The sequence below is a fragment of the Mercenaria mercenaria genome, chromosome 7, assembly GCF_021730395.1.
Source record: "Mercenaria mercenaria strain notata chromosome 7, MADL_Memer_1, whole genome shotgun sequence".
Classification (NCBI taxonomy): Eukaryota; Metazoa; Mollusca; class Bivalvia; order Venerida; family Veneridae; genus Mercenaria; species Mercenaria mercenaria.
This window is the reverse complement of record NC_069367.1, coordinates 43,563,318-43,575,698: the sequence shown is the minus strand read 5'-3', so window position 1 is coordinate 43,575,698 and position 12,381 is coordinate 43,563,318. Positions and strand designations below refer to the sequence as shown.

General features: G+C 33.9%; 1 long non-coding RNA gene across 2 annotated transcripts; it reads left to right on the top strand.

Annotated features, from left to right (window-relative positions):
* The first annotated feature begins 386 nt into the window (after positions 1 to 386).
* On the top strand, positions 387 to 4,557 carry LOC128558573 (uncharacterized). 2 transcript variants are annotated; one of them, XR_008371726.1, is made up of 5 exons: positions 387 to 594; positions 1,457 to 1,575; positions 2,109 to 2,246; positions 2,603 to 2,699; positions 3,146 to 4,557. It is a non-coding gene; the product is annotated as an uncharacterized LOC128558573 (long non-coding RNA). The 2 variants fall into 2 exon arrangements; XR_008371725.1 differs by having other exon boundaries at positions 393 to 594; positions 2,104 to 2,246.
* The last annotated feature ends 7,824 nt before the right edge of the window (positions 4,558 to 12,381 follow it).

The following is a 12,381-nucleotide window of genomic DNA, read 5'->3' as shown; positions in this document are numbered from 1 at the left end:
TAAAATGACGTTGAAGTTGACGTCACTTAGGCCTAATTAGATATTTGTTTTCATTAATTTGTTTTTCAAGCGACAGCCATTAGAGCTAGTGTTAAAATCAATAGACTGTGACTCAATGCAGACTTGGAGCGCCGGTATAAATTACAGTCTCCGGTACATACCGGATTAACTAAATTTGAACGAAAATATCTTAAATGTATATATTTTGTAACCATGGTGATACTAACCCTAACCTTTAGTCAGTATTTTATGCATATTGTACACTAAATGCATGCGTACATGCAAAAATATGCATATTTTTGCCGTGCGCTAGAACTGATAATCACTTTCGGGCATGCGCAGAAGACCGCTCCAAGTCTGCAATGAGTTACATCGAAATCAATAATATCGGACGAAGATTTTTAAGTTTAAACGTTTAAACATTTAGTGAAATATTACAAACCTAATGAGTGAATTAGCGAATTGTTTCCCTTTGAAATCAACACGCCATTGTCGGTGGATACATGTCTGAAACTGGGTCAGAGAATACATGCAGTTATTGTCCTGAATATACGCGGATATTTAAAGTGCATGGCGGATTTAACAATTGTTATGGTAAGTGTTAATTTTCATTATAAATTTATTCGTAATTAGAGGCAAAACAAAATGGACAGACCGCTTCGTTTGTTGACTATAGCAGTGTTGACATTTCGATTCGACTGTCTGCTGTCAAATACTTTTATATCTTTCCTGTGTATTTGTAAGTTTTCATGATGGAAGAATATACTTGTAGCCAAGACAGTCGGGCATTTACTGTGTTAAGTAGGCCTACATTCTGTATGAAACTTTCTATCTAGAAATTGTAAAGAGGTAAATGAACTGATGAACAGGAATGGGCTATTCCAGAAAATATCCCCCCCCCCCTGTGAAAGCAGTTTTTTTCGGAGAAAATTACCCCCCCCCCCTCCTGGAGACATTTTACCCCCCTCTACCCCTTCCACACCCCGGTTACCTCAAATACCCCGCTCCCCTTCCAATAGGATCCCTCCAAATCCCCCCCCCCCCCCCCCCCCCCACACACACACACACACTCCCCTCCTCTTAGGTTGTACCAAAAAAACTGCTTCCACAGGGAGGGGGTGGATATTTTCTGGAATAGCCCAATATTACAAGATATTGTACATTGTTTAAACTGTCACAGATGTGAACAATTTAATAATTACATGGTCATTATGCACAGTGGAATCTATGAAAATTGAAAATTATAGTACAATACCACAGGAAAAATGGTGTTTTAAATTGTCACTTTTTTTTGTAATTATAGCAACTAAAATAGACCTCCTAAAAATTTCTTAAAAATTCTACCTGCAAATTACAATAAAAACTAATTTTTTCATTCTCACTACTGCCATTACTGGTAGACAGCATGCTGGTAGGCTACTAAATAAATGAGAAATTCTTTTTTTATATTTTTCAGGATAACCTCCAGCAGTAAGAAATATAAAGGCTTACTGCAGTTTTGAGTGCTCAACAAGTATTGACCCCATACTATGCTCAGCAAGTAGGGCCCTTGTATTTCTGTGAATCCTCATGCAGGTATAAGATTTTGAAGTTAGTGTTCACATTCAAGTCAGTGTCAGTATCCTCAAATGCACTTTTTCAATATCAATTTTAACTTTGTCGAGTATGAAATTCCATATATCACTAAATTAAATTCCATAGTCTTCAAACAAATCATGACACTATGAATAAAAGCTTCAGGCCTGCAGTGCACATTTTACATTGGAATTATAGTGACACCTTTGCAGAAATTTTGTCAAGTAAAATTATCTAAAGGAAGTTATGTTTTGGTAAGACTTGATATTACTAATTTCTATGGGTTTTTTTTTCACGGAACTTTCCGTAAATCCTGAAATTGGGTTAAAAATACTGCATTGCTTTATACTAAAGATGCTATATCATAAGCACTGAGAATTGGAATTCAATTAAATTTTGATAAATACAAGTTAATGTTAAGCAATATCTATAAGAAAGGATGAACTGTTTGGTCAGTGTTGATTCACTCCATTTTTGATGAGAATTTAATACATTTCTTATAAACTGTTCTTGTTTTTGTATGAAAAGTACAGTACTGCTGTTGGAAGAGGAGCAAACAGTGTGGTGTCTATAGTCCACCATCACTTCAAGCATCATGGCTATGGAGAAAAGAATGTTTCATTACATATGGACAATTATAGTGGACAAAATAAGAAAAGTGTTGTGATAAGGTAAGTTCCCAATAAATAAAGAAATATTTATCAAGCACACAGAATTTGATGTTGAAATATTTTATTTAACAGTGTGTTCATACACTTCAGTTTGGAAAGTCACTAGTTTCCAGTTTATATATATAATGTGCATAATTTTATCTAAATGAAAAATAATATCTCCACTGATAAACATTGAATTACAATTTGAATATTGCATACTTACACAGCATACTGTATTAAGACTTAGGTGTGTATGTAAGAAAATAAACTGTGTAGCTGGCATTTATTTGTTTTAATAAAGTGATGCTATGTTATATTCTTAGGACTCACTATTGCTACTTACATTCATTGTTTAAATATACCCCTTATTTTAGCTATGGAATGTGGCTTGTTATGATGGGTCTACATGATGACTTGGAGTACAACCTGATTGAGGCCCGGCATACAGAATTCAGTCCTGAACATGTTTAGGTATATTTGGCTTGAGCCTCTTTAATCAATTATGTTTTTATTTATAATCAAGTATTGATAAAACTTGCTGCAGAGATCATGTCTGTAAAGAGGCCACTTACATTAAAATACCACAGTTTCTGTTTATATTTGTGTTGTTAAAGAGTGTCTAGCTCACTGCAAGCAAGTTAAACAGAAATAACATAATTCTAATAAAGTAACTGTTTTTTTCTTAACCAGGTTAAAGAACTATTTGTTAAAATGAGATCAAAATCATGGCCCTTACTTGATGTAGAATATGTGCGATGGTTGAATTTTTTCATGAAAAGAAGTTATTACTGTAATAAAATTCTAAAATGTTATTTAATGTAATTATGTGTGGGATGTCTTTTGGAATGCTGTTGTTCAGGATTGATGAAAAGGTTATGTGTTTTTGTCTTAAATATTTGATACATTTATCATTACAGAATGTCTTCTGCATGACCTGGTATAGATAGTATTCTTGAAGGATTATAACTTCAACACAGAGACGGAGATTAATATTTTTAGGCAGGGGGTATTACCATTCCTGAGCTGGATGCCAGTCGACAGTGGTACCTGTATAATGAAATAGCACCCCTTTGCAGCAACAGCAATGTATGCTCAAAACCAGCAGTGTCAAAACCATTAAAATTGATAATTCAAGTCATTTAAAATGAAGAATGAATTGAAAAAAGTGTTTAACATTTAAAGTAATACAGAGAAAGAGCTCTGAAATTTTGATTAATTTGAAAGTGTTTTTGATTTTTTGAAGATGTACTAGACACAAATTTAATATATTTGAAAAAGAACAAATGATACATATAGTTTATGTAAACATTGAATTAACAACTTTATGGTGTCAACAGTACTATGCATTTGTTAAATATTGACTCACTATATACATGTAAGGCTGAACACAGTATAAATGTGAAATTCCTCTAAAACACTGGAAGATTTTTCAACAATAATTGTAACCTATATGGTAGTAATGCACATTTTTTCATTACGACAGTTGGATTACATAGATCTACGAATATTTTCTGCTGTATTCAAACTGCATGTAATCATTTCTGTCGGCAGTATCATGTTTATTTTCCCTTTTCATGAACAATTAATTTAACCTGTCTTGAAAGCACAATATATGTATAATTTGTAAAACATACATTGGATTATTGTGGAAACAATTTAGTTTTTGTATGCCAAATTATATATTATTGCCGTTAGTATCATCTAACTCTTTTAATATGATCAAGACATTTAATAAGGCAGTTTTCTTAAACTATTACTGTGTGTTAAATGAGATTATGTAGTATTATGTTTACGGAATTAACTGCGTAACCATGGAAACATTTTTCTGTTGTTCTATATTATGTCTTGAAAAAAACATTGTTTGAAGAACACTTTTCAGTGGTGCATTTTTTTCAAATATTTACATGTAATGGTAAATGCTGAAAGTGTTCTACAATAACTTAACAAAAACGTCATTGTTGTCTCATTGAAGCATATACTGCAACTCCATTGTAACCATAGCAACAGAAATATATTGTATTGTTTATGAATAATGATCTTCACAAACAAATTACAAATGTTATTTTTCTTAAAGAATGACCTAAATTGGTTTTATTCCATAAAAAACAGACATAACAAATATTCTCATTTTTATCTCCGTTTCCATGGCAACCATATATTTTTTTGCCTCAAATTATAGGCGTTGCTTAGGGTTATATCTTAGCATATCTGAATGTTAATTATACGTTCTGATGTAATTGTTATAAGAGATTTTCGTGTTTCCATAAAGAAAATCAATCGGTTGCCATGGCAACAGCACAATTTCAAATGAATTAAAATATGAGATTTTTGCATTCTGAGTTGTTGGTCATTCATTATAATAATATTTCAACAACATTTGATGTTGTGCCATTTTAACCTATAAGTGAACCAAGCCCTTTGGAAGAAAAGGGTTGGATTCCTATTAATTTCTTTAATTTAAAGAATAACTCTATAAGAACTCTCTTTCAAAGTCAAATACACACTTAGGCAAGGAAGCATATGGGTATGAATGCATTCTTTTATTGGAATTACATGTCTAACTTACATAGTTACTTCCCGTACATTTGTAATCATGATGTCTGCTAAATATTTAACATTCGGGAAACACTGTTTCTCAGCAAAACAGATATTTCTGAATTAGTCTACCGACCTACTCACTAGGAGATATTCTGTAAGCATGTTAACTATTTCTTCAGAAATAATCAAACAAGTCCTGATTTCTGAGCTATTATTTTTGTAGATTTAGTGAAATGTGTGTGTGTGTCTGTTGGGGGGGGGGGGGGGGGGGAGAGAGAATCTCCGAAACCTTGGGGTGAGCAGGCAAATAGCTCTGAGACTGTTAGTTCTCTTTTGAGTCCGGACTCTAGTCTTGAGGGTATCAGTGATGAGTCTCTGCAGAGAAGCAGTACAGTGAGCGGTAACCAGCTTGATGACTGTATCAGATGATTTCGGGAGTAATGTTGCTGACACCACTAATGCTAGTAGGCCTTGTAGGAATAACATCATATTTATTCCCAACAAGTTAATTAGTAAAGGAGATCATTAAGAGACTGCATCCACTCATAATCTTAGCACTTTGTGTGTTAGTTCAGATATTGTACTTAACCTTTCTTGGAGCGCCCCTTACAGTTTAGAAAATACGGTCACCATATCAACCCTTAATTCCAACATCCAAAGCAATCTGGGCAAAAATGCAAATACTGTCAATCTGGCCAGTAATACAAATACTGTATCTACCATTCTGCCCAATGTCACGTGCAATAGAGACAATGTGGATACCGTAGTAACCCTCCAGCCTAGCGCCCCATATGATTTGGACAATGTTACAGATACTGTACCTACCATTCCTCCCAGCGCCTTATGCACTGTCACTAACTCTCGCACCCCATATACCATAAAGCTGATATCATACTTACCTTTTCTTTGGATGCCCTAGAAAGAATGAATACTGTAGTCACCTAGTGGCCTATGGTTCCTAGCGCTCAATGTGTTCTGTACAATAATGCAGATACTGTATCTAACTTCTCCTAGTTCCATGTGTGCTATAGACAACATGGATGCTGCATTCATCCCACTTCTGACACCAATATAACGAAAATGGCCTTCGCTATATTGGGGCCAACACTCCTATTAGGGGCGGAAGAGGTTTCTAACCTTAACAGGCAGATATAAATACAATGCAGTCGTACTACCCAAGATGGCCTTGGATTTCAGTTGATGATACAGAATACGTCCACATTCAAGTGATTGGGATCGTCCTCTCTGATTGGCTGTTTCTCCTATGAACTCTTACAGTGACCTAATTAACCTTAACTGAATTCCCACTACAGAACTTCAGATTGTTAAAGATTTAGTCAGCACTAAACTCTGGTACAAACAAGTTATCATAACCAAGTCCTCTGCACGTCGAACAGACGGAATAGTTGTCATGATAGTTGTTTGCTGTACTTGCCAATCAGGTTGTAAATCATTAGCATGTAGTTGCAGAAAAGTAGGTATGGAATGTAGTTCCGCCTGTTCGACATGCAGAGGACTTTACAATCTAAAGTTCACTACATCTACAAAAATAATAGCTTAGAAATCAGGACTTGTTTGATTTATTGCATTGATATTGTATTGGTAGAGATACTAGCTAATACATGCCATATAGCATTTAAGTAAAACTATACAATGCGATATCTTTTTAAAAAATATTTTTTGTGAATTTTAGTTATTACTCTTACAGAAATAATTGGCCTCTCGCTACCAGTAACAGCTAGGTAGATCTAGCAGTTAAGTAGCTGCTACCACACTGCTACCAGTAGCCGCTAGCTAGCTGCTACGGTGGTTTTTCGTATGCAAATTAGTTTTCCTGCTACTAGTAGCAGCTAGCTGCTACTTTTTCCCGCTACCTAGCTTCTATTTGTAGTTTTTTGTATGCAATTTAGTTTTCCTGCTACTAGTAGCGGCTAGCTGCTACTTTTTCCTGCTACCTTGTTGCTACTTGTTACCTGCTACTATAGTAGCAGCTAACTGCTACCTAGCTGCTATTGGTAGTGTTTTGTATGCAAATTAGTTTTCTTGCTACTAGTTGCCGTTACCTAGCTGCTACCTTTTCATGCTACCGAGCTGCTACCTTTGAAAATATTGTAGCTTATCTAATCTACCCAGGGTAAACATAGTGAAGTATTATGAAGATTGGACCACAAATGTACTACTCCCACAGTGTTCAAAACTGAAAAGGTTGTCCTAGATATCATGACTAAGACTCATGAAGATTGCAAAATATTATGGGCTCTAGAGTCTTCACAAGGAAATTGTCTATGCTTATGATCAGACGACATTTGACAAATTATGGACAAACGTGGTCACAAAAGCTCACCTAATTACACTGAGATAGGTGAGCTAAAAAATGTAAATTTCAAGAGACTGGCTCAAAATACTGACCCAAAATCAACAGAAGTAAAGATTAACAAAATATAAATCATTAGCTTATTTGGAGATATAATTATGACTAGATCAAGATTTTATTTCATAGGGCTGTCATGGAAAGAAAAGTTTGTATTGATATATCAAAAGGCAAGTTTCGATGATATATTGATATATAGAAAATAACAGGCAACTTATCGTTTGATATCAGGGTTATCAGGTTGAGGCTGATAAGCGCTGCCGAGACCGGATAACATTGGTATCAAAAGACAGTTGTATGTTTTTCTATTTATCATGTAAATCACTCAACCTACCTAGATCAACATATGCCCTCATCTTGTTTTGTAAAATTGACTTCTGAATCAAAAAATAAATAAATTATATTTTACAGATTTAAAATTCATCTGCCCCTGGAATATCTGAATGAAACAACATGTCAGCGTCATCTCGAATTCAACTTTGACAATATTTTTTTGACTTTCCCTGCGTGAAAATAAAAAAAAAAAAACCCTCTTGAGTAAATCAGAATATACTTCATTTCCACATTTCATACTTTGAATCGGGCGACTACATCACATGTCCCAAGCACTGAACATTTCATTTCCACCTCAAGACATTGTGATAATTATCATGATAAACGTTAGGGGGCCTACACAATTACAGCATTTTAAGTGCTACTTTACTGCTATGGTACGTAGCAGGTAGCTGCTGTCATATTAGACTTGATGTGCCAACAAATCGCTTTGTCGCTACCTTCTTTCTATGCTAGCAGGTTCCTGATACCAAAAGTGGGAGGTCTCTACTAGTAGCGAGTAGGTAGCAGGTACAAAGCAGATACTCGCACCCACCTGCTACCTTCCTGCTACTAGTTCTTGATATAAAAATAGAAGTGACTAGGTAGCAGCTTAGCTTGCTAGCCGCTATCTTTCTCTTTCTACAAGGGTACTGTTAACCATTTCATAAAGATAATGCTAAAATTGTTTGTTATCATGTTGTTTTTAGGCGGCCATATTGGAAATAAGGCAGTCATATTGGATATATGATGTGATATTGGATTAAAATGCTTTAGGGATTATGTCTAGTGAATGTTGTTTTACTTTTCTGTTATTATATGGATGTTTGACGCACTCAGATGCAGTATAAAACATACTATGAATCAATTCAAGAAATTCCCTTAAGTTACGGCGGCCAAATTGAATTTTTATATAACTTTCGGTGACTGGTAATAGATTCTGCTTATATCCTTTAAAATTTTGACATGTTCAGATAAGTATATATGATGTTATGAGGGAATTCCAAAAATTCACACTTTCGTTTCATTTTTTCAACATTTTACCCCACAAATAGGGTGTTTGCATCATTGGATTTTGTTAGATTTTTGATGTCATTCTTGATAATGTGATAGATCACACATGCCAAATATCATTTCTGTGCAAATTTTCTCCCCTAAATTTCATATTTTTACTGGACTATAAATGTATTTCTGTGTTTACAATCTATGTTATATCTATGTCAATATTTAAATGATGAGAGGCAAATGTAGCTTACCAACTCTATTTTAGACTAACACATTGTTTAAATATACAGATGCCTCAAATGCAATCTAACTCTTTAAACAAAGAAATTTGTTACATATGGCTTGTCTACAGTTCAATTAATTTTATTCTTAATATTGAAAAACATTTTGATATGAACTGATTCCAGAAATAACCATACAATTATTAAAACCGGAAACCTCCTTTGGATGGGTTCAGAGTCATACCGGAATAATGTATGTCACATGGCGACCTTTCCAGCTTTTGGTGACCAACTAGTTCGTATCCTAAGTACAGTTGCTAACAAACACCAATTACTTTTCTCTAAATGTAATTACAAAATCTTATTTGTCTAATTACAAACAATGCCCGCCCGCTTTACTCAATATGGAGAGCGCAGATCTACGGGTCTCGGGGTGGTGAGTTCTGAGCTCTGGACGAGGGACGATTTGATAAAAAACATTGTATCTGAAATAATTTGTCCTCCACCTCTGTTTCATAAGGGGAAGTTGGCAGTTGCTTGCGGAGAACAGGTTTGTACTGATACAGAATCCAGGAATACTGGTTAGGTTAACTGCCCGCCGTTACGTAACTGAAATTCTGTTGAAAAACGATGTTAAATCCAAAACAAACAAACTAATTACAAACAATGGACATTAGCAACGCATGTTGATATTTTTACAACTAATAAACTTTTTAAGAATTGTCTGTGAACCATTTTTTATCCTACCTTCATGCAAAATAAAGGCAAAAATCAAGGGGTCAGATAAATTTTGCTTTATCTGGTCAGTGACTAGATAAAGCTTGGCGGACTACTTTTTGGATTTTTTTTAAAACGACGCCATCTTGTTTTTGAGAATAACTGCTAAAAGACATATTTATGCAATTATTTTCATAAACGCGCTTTTATAAGGTACGTGAGACCATGTCACAAATGTATAGTGTATGCATACCGTATTTGCAATTACTACAAAACGTTTTTATAACGGAAACGCTCGGAGAAACGGAAAGTGACTCATGTATAGCGTTTGTTCAGAATTTTAGCTTTCTACACTTCAATCTAGGAATATATTGCATCTGGAATGGAGTGTTATTGAATAAAATCATCGAGGAAACGGTTTGCCTATTTGTTCTGTCAAGCGGCGATATGGCGTGTATATAAGTCTCGTCAATCGTTTGCTTGGTGAAGATGGGTAATCCGGCATTCAATTGAACCACAGGAGCCTGAAATTCTATCTATAATGCTCCAAATGGCTAAATATAAAAATTACCCCTCCTATATATATATAAAAAGAACAGGAATGAAACAAAACCGTACCCCGCCCACTTTTTGTAAACAAGAAACTTCGAAAAACAGAAAAGCATCTCTATACGAGCGGTCTTATTTTGAAGAGGACAAAAAAATATACTAGAAACACTGCTTACTGTAAACTGTCTTCCTTTTAACTAACATAAAATCATCATTTTCAATACCTTTTCGTTCATCGCCGAAACCATTGCGTGACGTCACATACATGTACCTGTTTCACAGCCTCGCAGTTAATTCGATATACTTTCACTTCGATGTGTCATAACTAATTAAGGGTCAAATGCAACATTTTTATAAAAAACACAGGATTTCCATACCATATCGCAGCGCTCAGGTTATCTGCCATAATAAAAAATAGTCACTATGGAAGTTTCCAATTTTTAAATTTCCCTCCAGTGAATAATGGAGTTACTTCCCCTTTTGTTTACGTTTTTGTTTTGAAAATATTAGTTGAATACATTGTCAAACAAATGCAAATATATAATTTTTATTCAAGTAAAAATGAACAATAAAATATAGAACATAAACAATATCTTACCTTTATTTCTTATCGAAGTGAAAGTACATCGAATTAACTGCGAGGCTGTGAAACAGGTACATGTATATGTGACGTCACGCAATGGTTTCGGCGATGAACGAAAAGGTATTGAAAATGATGATTTTGCGTTAGTTAAAAGGAAGACAGTTTACAGTAAGCAGTGTTTCTAGTATATTTTTTGTCCTCTTCAAAATAAGACCGCTCGTATAGAGATGCTTTTCTGTTTTTCGAAGTTTCTTGTTTACAAAAAGTGGGCGGGGTACGGTTTTGTTTCATTCCTGTTCTTTTTTTATATATATAGGAGGGGTAATTTTTATATTTAGCCATTTTGGAGCATTATAGATAGAATTTCAGGCTCCTGTGATTGAACTTAGGACAAAACTTCACTTGGCAGCAAATTAAAATAATTCTTTAATGTTCAGCAGAACAGAGAAGTCGGACACAAAGCAAAACAAGGTGAGCCTTTGTTTTTCGGCTCTTATTTTGTAATATTTTTATTTTAAAGACCTGTTTGTGTAATGGTGGGGCGTATTAATTTCTGTGCAAGACAGACTCAGATCTAGTTGGTAAATTTTGAATTTTAATTAAAGAATGAATTTAGATCAGAAGGTAGGATAAATAGAACATTATGTTACTGTCTTATAAATTTAAATTTATTAAGTTCGTCTACGAAAAAATAAAAGTCTCGGCAGAGCCTCGACTTTTATATTTTCTCCGACTCACTTAATAAATTTAGATTTATAAGACAGTAACCTAATATTCTGTATGTATCTATTTTTTTAGACTTTGGCACTGTACACGAATGGGTAAAAGTAGATGCTTCACAGGTATCAGATGCATTAGATGTAAAACATTACTTTATAGAATTCACAATGATAAAACTATCCAAAGATATATAATTGTATTTACAATTTCCATACATTCCCCATCAAATTAAAAATAAATCACTAGTCATCATCTTCAGTAATCGCCTCACTCTAAAAGAGTATACTGTTGTGAGATCCATCCTTTTGAATCTCGTTGCCTTCGTTTTTTGTGTATTAACTGTGAGCTTCCATTTATATCAAAGTATGTTTTAGAAGTTTTCAAAATTGAAGTAAGTCTTCTAAAATTAAAAGGGAAGTAATCAAAATAATAGATTCAGTAATAATTTCTGCAATGTTGATAAAATATGCTCACAAATATATGAGAAAACATTTATTGAAAATAGGATGTACCAAGAACATAATCCATTTTATATGCAAAACAAAAAATTCTTAACAAAAGCATTTTGAGCCTTTAATGTTTAGTGTAACATTCGTGATTTTCCATCAGAACAATTTCAGGCATTATTTTGTTAATCTGATATCTAATGTCACGTACCAGTGTAAACTTTATTTCTTACAACATACTCGTATTTCAACGTAGGAAAGCGTGTTACCATAGATACGGTGTCAAATTCTTTGTATATCCTATACTTTGGAGATTTATTACACATTTGTAGGAATTTTTGCTAATTTCTTTCTAAATAATATGAATTTCACAAAAAAAAATTACTATCGACATTTACGCTGTTTTCGAAAAAAATATTACAATTACTACTGAAATTACATTTTTGGCGGGTTTTAGTTTTTCAATGTAAATAAATAATATTATTACCTAAGTTTGAGATAAAAGATTGTAAAATACAAAACGAAAAACATTTAAGGGTACTGTTACTTGTAGGATTTCATTTTTATTGAGGTGTCAGAACACGCATATAAATGTTCCGAGACCTTAACGTGTAGATGTACATATAGCTTCAAGTTAACACCACGTAATACTGTGCGTATGGAAATCTCAACATTATCAAGTTACATATAA